The 14,512-nt window shown below is 35.1% G+C and overlaps 2 long non-coding RNA genes across 2 annotated transcripts in view; one reads left to right on the top strand and one right to left on the bottom strand.

Annotated features, from left to right (window-relative positions):
- Positions 1–3,651: 3,651 nt before the first annotated feature.
- Positions 3,652–14,512, bottom strand: part of LOC127726673 (uncharacterized) — a 76,306-nt gene continuing 65,445 nt past the window's right edge. The window contains exon 2 of the long non-coding RNA XR_007993634.1: positions 3,652–5,908. This is a non-coding gene — a long non-coding RNA (uncharacterized LOC127726673). The remainder of the gene's footprint in view (positions 5,909–14,512) is intronic.
- LOC127726671 (uncharacterized) lies at positions 8,995–10,618 on the top strand. Its single transcript, XR_007993632.1, has 3 exons — positions 8,995–9,045; positions 9,212–9,542; positions 10,039–10,618. It is a non-coding gene; the product is annotated as an uncharacterized LOC127726671 (long non-coding RNA).

Genomic DNA, 14,512 nt, shown 5'->3' with positions numbered 1-14,512 from the left:
ATTGTAAATATTATATCGTGTGCCTATATTGCAACGAAAGATCCCCAACATGTAAGCAAAAGTTTGAGATTTTTACCTCCAGTTCAATCGTAAGTTATCAAATCAAGACGGAGAATGACGGGAAATCTACTCATAATCATGTTTCCAAACGTTTAGAGGTCACATTTACTTTTATTTCAACCAATAAGAAGCCTTTTCATGCAATTTCATAGTAATTTTCAGAGGTGGGTAATACCCCCGCACATTGTGGAAGTAAATGATATTTCATTTCTCAGTCTTGACCAAATTTTTAGGATATATTTTTGTGCAACCGTATAAAAAAATAATTCTGATGAAAATTCAACATCCTTCACTTTTAAATTTTGTTAATTAATTTAATGTCTGAAACACAGGCTTCTCGTTGGTTTTTACTTAGTAATAGCGCAACTGCAAAATATTTCGAATATGTCTCCTTTTCCTTTTCACCGACGTATGTAATTCTTCAATGGCATTGACTTCCCCACTGAATTGTCAAGTGTTTTGTAAATCCCATTTGAAATGAAAAAAGTAAGAGCAATTTCAAAGATGACTGTCTAATAAATTTTAAGAACTACCTTTTAAAACTAAGTTCATTTCAAATAAGGAAAGGAATCATATAGACTTTAATAAAATATGATAAAATTAATCAATAGTTGTTATCACAAGTTAGTTCCATTGACAATATTTTTTTCTAATTATTGTATCTGCATAAAAACGTCCACGATCCTGTGTTTCACTCACCTGCACATAATTATTCCCCTATAGATAACAAAGATACAGGACGTTGTGCTTTATGTTGGCTGATACATCAAATCCTTTTGCGTGAGTTTATAAATAAAATACATCTGTATATAAAAATTGTAACATTAAGTCACGTTTCATAATCACTGAATTTCAAAGTCGTTAATTTTCTTTCTTTGTCTTTAGTGGTTTCTTTTGGGCTTGTATTTGTGAGAGTAACGGATGTGCTTGCTGCTTGAAAAAGCAAGCTTTCTCATGTTGTGGAGTTACATTAACCATAAAAAGTATTTTTATGCACCCATTTTTATGACATGCTATATCATAAACCTTTTAAAAGCATTATAATCTGTATTATCTGTTTTGCCCAGTCGTTAAATATTTGTACGGTATAATTTAAGCAAAATCAAGATCAAAGGTCAATGAGGGGCATTTTTTTTTTTTTTTTTTAAATGTCATCATTTTTGCATATTCTGCCTTCTTAGTATTTAAATATTGTATTAAAACATGAGATTAACAGACTCATCTGGCTCTTTTTATATATTAATAGCGCATTTTTTAATAAAAAAAAGGGCCTTTTTCCAGAAATTCCATTTAATAATTTAAATCACTGAAAACGAAAATATGTGTTTGTATTTTAATATTAATCACCTAACACCAAATATAATCCTTTATTCATTGCTAAGGAGTTTTTCATCACTAATTGACCACAATCAGACCAATTATTAATTTAACGGTTAATCACTCAACACATACAGATTCCCAAAATACAGCTACCTGCAAAATGATAGGTGTTTTATCTGTCATACTTGAGAAAATGAGATACTCTCATAGCAGTTTGAAGAAAAACAATTCTTAAAAATTAATAAGTTAGAGGAGAATGATGTACAAGGAATTCATACTCTATATGGTAATTTAGTGTCGGATTTTCTTTATTGAAAAAAAAACATTTAATGAAAACACTAAGGTGTTTCTACCTTTAGGCAAAACTCGTCCAAATCGTTTGGTACATTGTTTACTTATTTTTTAATTTTCAACTCTCTTCAAGTTTTTATTTTATTTGGCCTTCTAACTCTTTTCATTCGAGCACCACTATGTAGACGAAATACATTATACATGTTATGATGGGTTCAAGAGGAATCGAAGTGGCAAAATAATATAGATTCCCATAATGAAATCGAGAATGGAAACGGAGAATGTCAAAGCTCTATGACACCTGACATGTGTGTTCTCAATTTTACAAGCTTTAAATTGTTTTGAATCTAGAAATAACTGCTAACGCTACCATTACTTAATGTTACAATGATTAGTTGCATAACTTAACCGCGAAATACGTTCTGATTACTTTCAGATATGAAAATATGGTGAAATTATATGTTTCCTTTTGACATTAGTGATATTAACTATGTGTCTTCCACTAACAATTTTAATTGACTAGGATTGTCAGTTTTCCTACCGAAGGTCGGTTGTTCTCTCCGGGCAATCAGGCTTCCTCCACCAATAAAAACTGACCGCCATGAAATAGCACAATAGAGTTGAAAGTGACGTTTAACACCAACCAATCAATCAATTAATTCACTAACAATCCATAGGAGTAAATAATAACATTAGCAGTACCAATACTATTGCACCAGATGCGCAATTCGACAATAGAAGTTTCTCCCGTGATGCTAGAGGGCAAACTTTTGAAATCCAAAACCTAATGCAAACGTTGAAGACCTGATAAAACAAAAAAAATACTTTAGTATAACTAAATCAGGGCAAGGATTCATAGCTCTTCATTAGGGAGATGTATTGCTTTATTTAGAATTATTTCCAAAATGTTAACAGCAATTTTTATCACAGCAATATCCGTATTTTCATGCCGGTACCGAAGTACTCGCTTATTGGCTGGTGATACCATCGGGGACTAACAATCCACCAACAGGGGTATCGACCCAGCAGTACCACTTTTACTGCAACCGATGCCTATTCGACAATTAATGTCTTTGTGGTGATGCACAAGGCCAAAATACTTGTAATTCAAAACCTTATACAATCGTTGAAGAGCACTTCAAGCCAAAAAGGACCTAAAGTATAGCCAAAACCGAGCAAGGAATAAAAGCTATGCATAAGGGAGATATATCCCTTAATTTTAAAATGATTCCGAAATTATTAACATCAAATTTCAATCAAAAAAATATCCGTATTTTCATGCCAGTACCGAAGTATGGGATGGTGATAGCTTCGGTGACTAACAGTCCACCAATAGAGGTATCGACCCAGTCGTAGTATTAACTTCAACGGTACCAATTTTACTGTACCAGATTCACATTTCGACAATTAATGTCTCTTCAGTGATGCCCGAGGCCAAAATATTTGTGATACAAACGTTGAAGATCTGATCAACCCAAAACTGACCTACAGTATAGCGAAAATTGGGTAAGGAAACAGAGCTTTGGATAATGGAGATATATTCCTCAATTTGAAATGAATTGCAAAATTTTTACACAAATTTCAATAAAATCAATATCCTTATTTTCATGAAACTAAATACAAATTCCCTAGATGCCGACAAAACCATTAGTTAAAACAAAGTAAAACCACTGACAAAGTTCTTGACTTGGGTGGTTGAAATCAAACCTCTCCTTGGTGGTTTCAAATTGGTTTCCAAATCCATAAAAAAAAATCCTTTATCAGCAGTTCACATGGTTCACACGTATACAACATTTTTGCGCCTTTTCTGGCAAGGGAGCACGACCATATTTGTTATGGTAAGATGACAGATGTCTAGCAATGTTTGGTTATAACCAGATATGTGTAACTTGAGCCGTGACAGAACCGTTAAGCTTTTACCCTTGCGCTCATTGAAGTGGAGTGGATATTTCTTACTATTACAGCATTAAAGGTAAAAACTTGACACATGTGATATTTATCTAAATAGCTTCATATAACATCGTAACAGTTAACTAATTTTAACATTTTGACATTTTGTTATTTTTGCCAAGAAGGCAGAAAAGCAGAAAAAAGAACGAAAGTATATTTCGAGTTATCCAGTATAAAATAGAAAAAAAATTAAATTATAAAGACTAGACAGTTGTTAATTGAAAAGATTGCTTACATTATATATCCGAATCGAACCGATGCTTTCGGATTTTGTTTGTCCCTTTTTTGTCTCTTGGTGTTTAAAAAAGAAAATCATGATTTGACCAATATGAAATTGGGATAATAATTCATCACATCTTCAATTTTTAAACTAAAACTTTCAACAAAATAATAATGGGTAGATATGCAGCGTAGCTGTCGATTTTCAAATACTTCTTAGTTTGAATCAACGAGATCAAATCTTAACCTCATTCTCTAAGCTACAGTCTATATGGTTTCTTTCAGTTTTAAGAAACATTTCAAAGATACAGGGCTTATATTATCTAGTATTCAGTTACCAGAAACACGTAACGTCTAACTACGCCTCATCAGAAGCGCTCAATTTAAAAGAGGAGACGAAATTAACAGGAGATGAGACAATTGTCATACAAGCACATCTTCTTAGGTTCTATGTCAAGTTAACAGTGTATCCAAGTAGTGAGATACTTGATAGAGACCGTATATCCATCATTCATGTGTGATGAAAATACATTAAAAGTTATCATTTATTTAACGATTCACATACAACATATATTTGGCATTTTAAAAGGTATAAGCACTAAAAGTATCCGAGCAAGGAGTTAATAATTAAGGATATATATAACGTTGGATAAATCAAAATATGATGATATAGATACAAATATAGATATTCCAAGAAAAATACGATATACATTCTTTTCGATGGTTTTTACAGATACAGTATATATTTCTGGACATTAAGCTATCTTATCACTAATAAAAACGAAGAAACGTATTAAGCATCCTGTCCTTTGTCTTCATGTATAGATATAAATGGTTCTAATTCATCTACTGAATATTCCAGACTTTAACATGCGCGTAGTGGACATGTCTGAGGTAACTGCTTTTCTTCTGGTGACTCTTCACGTAAATCAACAAGTTCTCCGACTTGCTCCTTCTTCGAATTTTCGTGCTCTGGAGTATCTGCATTTACGATTGATTCAATGTTTTCGTTGACCTTATTACCACATTCGTCATTGCTAGTAGAATTCGAATCAAAGTATAGATTGTCGTCATTTTCTTTTGTCTGACCCGAGTTGCTTAGTTTAGAATTTTGTGTTATTTGCATCAAATCAGACTTTCGTTCAGCAAACAATTTCCTTACTACAAGGTACAACTGAAGAAGCGAGAAGCCAAACATAATTACATGTATAATAATGACTGCAAAAAAATTACCACGGTGTTCCACTATTTCTGTCGGGCACAGTTTCATTGCTATATTGTGATACATCTACTCTGGCAATCTGAAGTATTAAGATTTTCATTATCATGTAAAAAGTTAAATCACAAAAATACTGAACTCCGAGGAAAATTCAAAACGTAAAGTCCCTAATCAAATGGCAAAATCAAAAGCACAAACACATCAAACGAATGGATAACAAGTCCATATTCTGCAGTTTACAAAGTATTGAAGCTGGTTCGTCATACATTTGCGTATTAGTAAATCCCATACCAAATGCTTTTGATTATAATTTCCCACTTTTTTTCATTGTTTTGTTGTTTATAAAGATCTCCATGTCTGATACCAACGTAGGCGTGGAGCAAAACTTTTGTAAGTCACAGACAAAGCTAGGAGCAAAATGATGTCGATTGGGAGCGTGCATGATTGTGAAAATGACGTACCTGTTTTTCTGTTGTATGCAAAAGATACGTCATCTTTTCAAAGAGAGTTCTATCGGACGTATTCCGCATAGAATATTTGCAAATGTACAGGCTAAAGTATGTGTAAAACTCTGTGTTGAATAAGGAATGCTAGTTATGTGTTCAGCTGCAAATTTTCCATTTTCATACAACAGAATAGAATTATAAGGAGATTGCAGTGGTTTTGCACATAAATGATGCAATATGCAGTATTCATCCGGTAAGACATGATTCCAGGATTGTTGGTCACAAAGTTTTTCCCTGGTCAGTAGATGTTTTCCAGTTCCAAAATGACTTGCAAGTGTTAATAATAAAAGCATTTTTGCTAGAAATGTATGAACAGTGTATGTGTCTCCATTGTATTCAGCACCTGCAATATAATTTTTCAGAGTTATAATTATCACAGTTTTGTTGCTGAGGCCTGTATATGTACAGTATTAAAAAGTAATACTGTAAATTCAGAAATTTTTGCGAGGATTTTATCATTGAGAATAATGGGTAAGCATCGCAATAATTAAAACTCGCATGCATTTTGATATCTGATAGATATATCTGTTTGCAATGTTTCTTGAAATAGCAATAATTAATCTCGCATGTATGTCCATTCTCAAAAAATCGCAATATAAATGAATACACGCAATAATTTCTGAATTTACAGTAGTGAAATCAATTAATTATTGCCAATTACGTATTGATCATTTGCTCCAACCAGATTAGCTGCCATTTCAATAAATAAAAAAACAATAATCATCAACAGATCGTTTATTGATACAGAAGGTCAGAACCCATCGTTTCAAAAATATAATAAAAAGTATGGGTCACCATGCTATTTTTCAAGCTACAAGTCGTGCAAAATTGCCGAAATTTGCATAGATTGTTCATGAAAAAACTATGAGGTAGAATTTAAAAATAAAATATTGATAAGATAGGTTTTATAATATGCTTTAAGAAAATAAAAAAATAAAATAAAAAGCGCTCTTCCTTTGCTTCCTGTGTGTTTTTTTGCAATACATGTACTGATTTTGTGTCATCAATGGATACCCCATATCCTTTATTTTTCTATTATGTTAATATAATAAACATGTAATTTTGTTTGGAGCAAGATATTTGTCAAAGAATACTAGTGATATAAGAATTTGAAGCGTTTGAATCGCAAATGAGTTTATGACAATAGTTGCAACATTTTTGTAACCTGCTGGCTGGAGTATGACTTTTGAAATCAAATTATACGTTTAAATCTTAATTACACATGATTCCATTACAGAACGCTTGTTAAGTATACCTCATCACAATATTTCTGAAGCTCATCTTCAACTATTGAAAGAATTGTGGGAAGATGTTTACAAAATCTTGACGACCCGGCAATATATCGTTCTTTATAAGGAGTTAAATTATGTATCTAGTATAAAGATGGAAGATTCTCGTCGTCCCTTTTTATGTTAATACTGAATGAGAGAAGGACGGATTTGTGATTTTCTAGCATCTTTTTTTTTCGTTATTAATGAAGGGGTATACGTTGGATTCCCATTTTGCTATAAATGCCAAGTTCTTTACTGAGACATTCCAAATAATGATTTTTGCATGTAAAAACAATATTGCTCGAGGCTTTGTCTACTGGAGCAACAACATATTTGTCGTGAAGAGAGAATAAAGAATGCCCAACCTCGGGTTTCTTGGAAGGGTCATAAACCCGTAAGTTTATTGTGCATTGTAGGTTTTGAATGCGCCTATATATACATGACCGAACAACTTTGATCCATTCGACTAAAGTGTCGAGTTTTGTTTCGCGCTTTGCTTATTTTCTGGCATATTCGTCAAATAATCCATCAGTAACTTATAGTTCTTCTTCCAGTTGATGGGCTAGGGAACTCGTTATTTCGGGACTTTGAATAACAAATATCTAAGTTATTGTTAGTTTATGATGTTAAGGTCTCCAGTCATAAAACAACCAGCGGGACTATATTTGTATGGGACCGGGAATTTTGGATTTTTACATCCCAAAAGTGTAAAAGTCTTTAATACCCTCTTGTAATTGAAAATCTTGGAAGCAATTGGTTTGGTTTAAGTTTATGAAATGACAATTATAGTTTTATCTTTGAAGTAGTCTAGTATAGTTTTCTGCACGGATTTGTTAATACTGATGACATCCAAACCCTTATTTGGAAGTAGTTGTCACTGGTTTTAATAGCATGTGGCTAGCAACGTCCATAATTACTTTGTTTTCTTATTCAAACAAACGGCATGGATACAAGTTATATAATTTGGCTCCTACACTACTATAGGATTCCGTATGGTAAAGTTGATGCAATCTCTTCGAAATTTTTATAGACACCATTGTGGTTTCATTGACTGTAAAGGGAAATATTGTTTATGTACCTAGTATTTTTGTGTAAGAATAACTTGCTCATGCTTACAAATTTGTCCAGTGTGTTGCTCAAAACCGTTTTTCCTGTATGCCCTTACGCTGCTGTATTATATATGTGTCGAATTACAGACACTGGTATTACAGAGTTTAATATCAGCATGTTAACTTTATGTGAGCATAACTTCAGTATAACTACATATAATCTGATAAGTTTCTATCACAAGATTCTTGTTTTGATCCTCATTGAACTTAATGATATGTACTTTTGTTATGGAACTTATTGAAATTAAAGGGGTGAGCTTGAGATCTCAAAAAATAGTTTAACCCCGAAATGTTCACATTAATCAGAAATCTTGTTAGCGCTTGTCTTTGATATGTGCAGTTTGTGTTTGTCCTTTTTTCATTTGGAGAATGGAGTGTACATTTCAGATCGTCCAAAGCCTCTGTCAAATTCATATACAGCTTTTTAGCTCACCTGGCCCGAAGGGCCAAGTGAGCTTTTCTCATCACTTGGCGTCCGTCGTCCGTCGTCCGGCGTCGTCCGTCGTCGTCCGTCGTCGGCGTTAACTTTTTACATTTTGAACTTCTTCTAGAGAACCACTGAATGGAATGAAACCAAACATGGCATGAATGTTCCTTATGAGGTGTTGACCAAGTGTTGTTACTTTGTAGCCGATCCATCATCCAAGATGGCCGCCAGCGGGGGACTTAGTTTAACATAGGACCCTATGGGAAATGCATACAAATGACTTCTTTTAGAGAACCACTGAATGGAATGAAACCAAACATGGCATGAATGTTCCTTATGAGGTGCTCACCAAGTGTTGTTACTTTGTAGCAGATCCATCATCCAAGATGGCCGCCAGCGGGGGACTTAGTTTAACATAGGACACTATGGGAAATGCATACAAATGACTTCTTTTAGAGAACAACTGAATGGAATAAAACCAAACATGGCATGAATGTTCCTTATGAGGTGCTGACCATGTGTTGTTACTTTGTAGCCGATCCATCATCCAAGATGGCCGCCATCGGGGAACTTAGTTTAACATAGGACCCTATGGGAAATACATACAAATGTCTTCTTTTATAGAACCACTGAATGGAATGAAACCAAACATGGCATGAATGTTCCTTATGAGGTTCTGACCAAGTGTTGTTACTTTGTAGCCGATCCATCATCCAAGATGGCCGCCAGCGGGGGACTTAGTTTAACATAGGACCCTATGGGAAATACATAAAAATGTCCTCTTTTAGAGAACCACTGAATGGAATTAAACCAAACATGGCATGAATGTTCCTTATGAGATGCTGACCAAGTGTTGTTACTTTGCAGTCGGTCCATCATCCAAGATGGCCGCCAGCAGGGGACTTAGTTTAACATAGGACCCTATGGGAAATACATATAAATGTCTTCTTTTAGAGAACCACTGAATGGAATGAAACCAAACATGGCATGAATGTCCCTTATGAGGTTCTGACCAAGTGTTGTTACTTTGTAGCCGATCCATCATCCAAGATGGCCGCCAGTGGGGGACTTAGTTTAACATAGGACCTATGGGAAATACATACAAATGTCTTCTTTTAGAGAACCACTGAATGGAATGAAACCAAACATGGCATGAATGTTCCTTATGAGGTTCTGACCAAGTGTTGTTACTTTGTAGCCGATCCATCATCCAAGATGGCCGCCAGCGGGGGACTTAGTTTAACATAGGACCCTATAGGAAATACATAAAAATGTCTTCTTTTAGAGAACCACTGAATGGAATGAAACCAAACATGGCATGAATGTTCCTTATGAGATGCTGACCAAGTGTTGTTACTTTGCAGTCGGTCCATCATCCAAGATGGCCGCCAGCAGGGGACTTAGTTTAACATAGGACCCTATGGGAAATACATACAAATGTCTTCTTTTAGAGAACCACTGAATGGAATGAAACCAAACATGGCATGAATGTCCCTTATGAGGTTCTGACCAAGTGTTGTTACTTTGTAGCCGATCCATCATCCAAGATGGCCGCCAGTGGGGGACTTAGTTTAACATAGGACCTATGGGAAATACATACAAATGTCTTCTTTTAGAGAACCACTGAATGGAATGAAACCAAACATGGCATAATGTTCCTTATGAGGTGCTGACCAAGTGTTGTTACTTTGCAGTCGGTCCATCATCCAAGATGGCCGACAGCGGGGGACTTAGTTTAACAAAGGACCTATGGGAAATACATACAAATGTCTTCTTTTAGCGAACCACTGAATGGAATGAAACCAAACATGGCATGAATGTTCCTTATGAGATGCTGACCAAGTGTTGTTACTTTGCAGTCGGTCCATCATCCAAGATGGCCGACAGCAGGGGACTTAGTTTAACAAAGGACCTATGGGAAATACATACAAATGTCATCTTTTAGAGAACCACTGAATGGAATGAAACCAAACATGGCATGAATCTTCCTTATGAGATGCTGACCAAGTGTTGCTACTTTGTAGCCGATCCATCATCAAAGATGGCCGACAGCGGGGGACTTAGTTTAACATAGGACCCTATGGGAAATACATACAATTGTCTTCTTTTAGAGAACCACTGAATGGAATTGAACCAAACAAGGCATGCATGTTCCTTATGAGTTGCTGACCAAGTGTTGTTACTTTGCAGTCGATCCATCATCCAAGATGGCCGCTAGGGGGGGGGGGGGGGGGGGGGGGGGGGGGTGGGGGGGGCTTAGTTTAACATAGGACCCTATGGGAAATACATACAAATGTCTTCTTTTAGAGTACCACTGAATGGAATGAAACCAAACGTGGCATGAATGTTCCTTATGAAGTGCTGACCAAGTGTTGCTACTTTGTTGCCGATTTACTGTTCAAGATGGCCACCAGGATATTTTATTAAATAACGGGACCAATATTAATCAAAATTTGGCCTCAATCATTATTTGGGTATCTGTTATGATTTTTATCTATCTTTACATGATTTCTAAAACCAAAGTAGAGTCAGGTGAGCGACACAGGCTCTTGAGAGCCTCTAGTTATATTTAGATTTGGGAAGATTAAGAGCTTATCACTTGTCTATTGCTGAAAGCCGGAATTTGACTTATATATATCTTTTGGTTTTGGTTTCATGATGTTCCGTATCTGTATCCATATTTGGTAGGTCTCATTACTCAATACGATATGCAGAAAGAGAGATGGATGTTTACAATCGCAATAATGTCGTAGAGGACTCTGAAGATTTTCGATTCATTGTGTTTTCTACTATCTTTTGCCATTAATCAACGTGTTTTTTTTTAATTTCCGATTAGCTGGCAAAAATTGAAATCATCTGTCATTGTGTACTTGGAATCGAGGTATGCCATTTTTAGTGTCAACGTCACTAAATGAGTAGCTTGTATCATATTATTTTATTAGCTTTAATGTGTACAAGGAACTAAGATTTTGCCGAAGCTAGTCTATCCACAATTGTGATCTGAAAAAGACAGGCTTATGTTGTACTGTTACATTACTGTCCCAGGTTAGGGGAGGGTTGGGATCCCGCTAACATGTTTAACCCCGCCACATTCTGTATGTATGTGCCTGTCCCAAGTCAGGAGCCTGTAATTCAGTGGTTGTCGTTTGTTTATGTGTTACACATTTGTTTTTCGTTCATTTTTGTACATAAATAAGGCCGTTTGTTTTCTCGTTTGAATTGTTTTACATTGTCATTTCGGGCCTTTTATAGCTGACTGTGCGGTATGGGCTTTGCTCATTGTTGAATGCCGTACGGTGACCTATAGTTTTTATTTTCTGTGTCATTTGGTCTCTTGTGGAGAGTTGTTTCATTGGCAATCATATAACATCTTCTTTTTTATATTAGCTTCGTTGATTTTTTTTGCAACTTTGATTGACCAGGAGGTTTTATGATGTCTGTGACAGCGCATGGGATTCTTAATTTATAAAATAAAGGCACCCTTTCTTTGAATTCGTTCGATTCTATGGATGTAATTCTCTAGACAGGAATCAAAAACAACTAAGGCTTATTGGAAGAGCACTGAATACCATAAACTCCAAACAGTAGTACCCAATCTGATTAAGGCTTTCTTTGCCTAGGGGTAGAAAAACCTAAGTGTTTCGAATGATTTTAGCAGTTCTGTTACAGTAAATTTACAGAAAATGATCGCTTCAATCGTATTTCTTGTCAGCATGACTACATGATTGGTGATGCTAAGGGGCTTATAATTGAGTACGCCGGGTGCGCGTTTCATCTATACAATACAAAAAAGAAGATGTGGTATGATTGCCAATGAGACAATTCTCCACAAGAGACCAAATGACACAGAAATTAACAACTATATGTCACCGTACGACCTTCAACAATGAGCAAAGCCCATACTGCATAGTCAGCTATAAAAGGCCCCGAAATAACAATGTAAAACAATTCAAACGAGAAAACTAACGGCCAAATTTATGTACAAAATAATGAACGAAAAACAAATATGTAACACAGCAACAAACGACAACCACTGAATTACAGGATCCTGACTTGGGACAGGCACATACTGACTCTTCAGTGACTCAATATGGAGCACTTCATCGCATGCCTTTAAAACTAGAGAATTAAAATATCTGTTTGATTTTTAATCAACGCTTCCCGTTAAAAAGTATCAATCAGTATGCTTATATAAGAACCAGAGGAGGTAACAGAATGAAAGACATAATGACAGTTGGCAAGCACATTTTATTTTTTCCAGGTTGTTGAGGATGTGGAGGCAATGTATTCCAAAAGATTCGGGGTAGCTGATGAGAGTCGTGTCAATATATATTTTGCTTTTGTGCAAATGTAAGGCAGTATACATGTGTCCAGTTGGCTGTGGAATATTAAACAAAAAGTAGTTGCTAGTCGTGTGTTTAGGAAAAGTGTACTGATTCAAGTGTGATGTTCTGGACATCTGTTGTAGTGTATTCATGGTAGTAGTTCAAAGCAAGTTTACAAATTTTGAATATCAATGAATTAATGTTAATACTCTCATATTTTCAACACAATCAGTGTACTCACGTATAGGCAAGAGTATATCAAATAAGTAGCAACAGAAGAACTGGGACAAGGCGATTTCTCATCTTTGTTAGGTAACTAACAGTCCTTCTGAAGAAAATATATACTCTTACGGTAGAGAAGTGGAGGAATAATTAAGATCAGCCATAGGTGTAAGCCTTGGAAACATGCTCTTGTTCATATATCCTACCTCTCTTTGGATGAATTTTAAATGGCATTTAAACACAAACATTCGAATCGAATTTTAAGTTTTATTAATTTTGATTAAAAAAAATATTTAATTTCCCTGGAGGCGCTCTCAAAAAATTTAATTTTGTTGTTTTAGCTTAAGAAAGCAAGAAAGCAACAACATTCTTACAGGAAACCGATTAGTCGAGTATCATTTTGGTAATCGATACTCGAGTACTCGAGTACTCGTTGACATCCCTAGTATTTATATAACTTGAAATCAGCAGAGAGATATATATATTGTACTGTAAAGGAGAATAAACCTTTGTGTTGATGCGTGGACACCTGGTTCAATTCTTTTGTGATTAATATCTGTATTCTGAAGTACACATAGATATTGCTTTGTCAGAAGACAAGTATTTTTCTAAATCGAAAAAGCGATGACATGTCCACCCACGCATACCTTCCAATGAAATGCTTGAAAACAGAAAACTCACCATTTCCCAGCATTCATAAGTTCCAATAATACTGATTCTTTACATTTGAAAAAAAATAATGATAATTCTAGCTCACAAATGGACACGAAGCAGATATTTGGCCATGCAGGGGATCAGGCTATATTGTTTGAAGTGCAAAGAAGTATGATTTACAATATACCCAACGTGCTCATGGCTTTTGGCATAAAATGGAAACAATTAAATGACGATAACTAGCTAGTTCTTGACTTGTAGGGTATAGATTTTCAGTGATATTTGTTTATAGTATGAGGGTACTATTAAAGTTACCATCCATGAATATACTTATATCTACATATATTTTCCTTTGGTATAATTTACAGTTCATGTGTAGTAATAAACAACAAGTGTAAAGACGTCATAAACAATCCGAGAAAAGCACGACCTTGTGCAATGCCAAACTATAAGTAGATAGTATCTACAGGATGTAGGATCATGAGTTCTCATGACTGTATATATATGTAAACCTCAGATCTGTGTACGGCCTCAAATCTGTGTCCGTTTCGCCAATCTGTGCCCCATCGTGACGTCAATCGCTAATCTATGTCCGTTAAAAAAGATACGGCCTCAAATCTGTGTCCTATTTTCAAATTTGTTTTCAATCGTGACGTCATTCGCAAATCTATGTTCGTTTAAAAGATACGGCCTCAAATCTGTGTTCTTTTTTTAAATCTTTTTCCAGTTTGTTTCGCCATGCGCAAATTTATGCCAGTCTAATAAGTACGGCCTTATAGGATTTTTGTTTTATTTTAGTCATTTCCCATAATTTAATGTTAAGTTGGGATGTGTTCTCCATGTGTGTGCTTAAAAATTTTACATGCGTGTGTAATTATTGTATGATTTACATTTTATTGTAAAACTACAACATTTTCAAATTGTTTGTTTTTCTTGATC

Source organism: Mytilus californianus, unplaced genomic scaffold, assembly GCF_021869535.1.
Source record: "Mytilus californianus isolate M0D057914Y unplaced genomic scaffold, xbMytCali1.0.p SCAF_18, whole genome shotgun sequence".
Taxonomy (NCBI): Eukaryota; Metazoa; Mollusca; class Bivalvia; order Mytilida; family Mytilidae; genus Mytilus; species Mytilus californianus.
The sequence above is the reverse complement of the archived record's forward strand: the minus strand, read 5'-3'. Positions and strand labels throughout refer to the sequence as shown.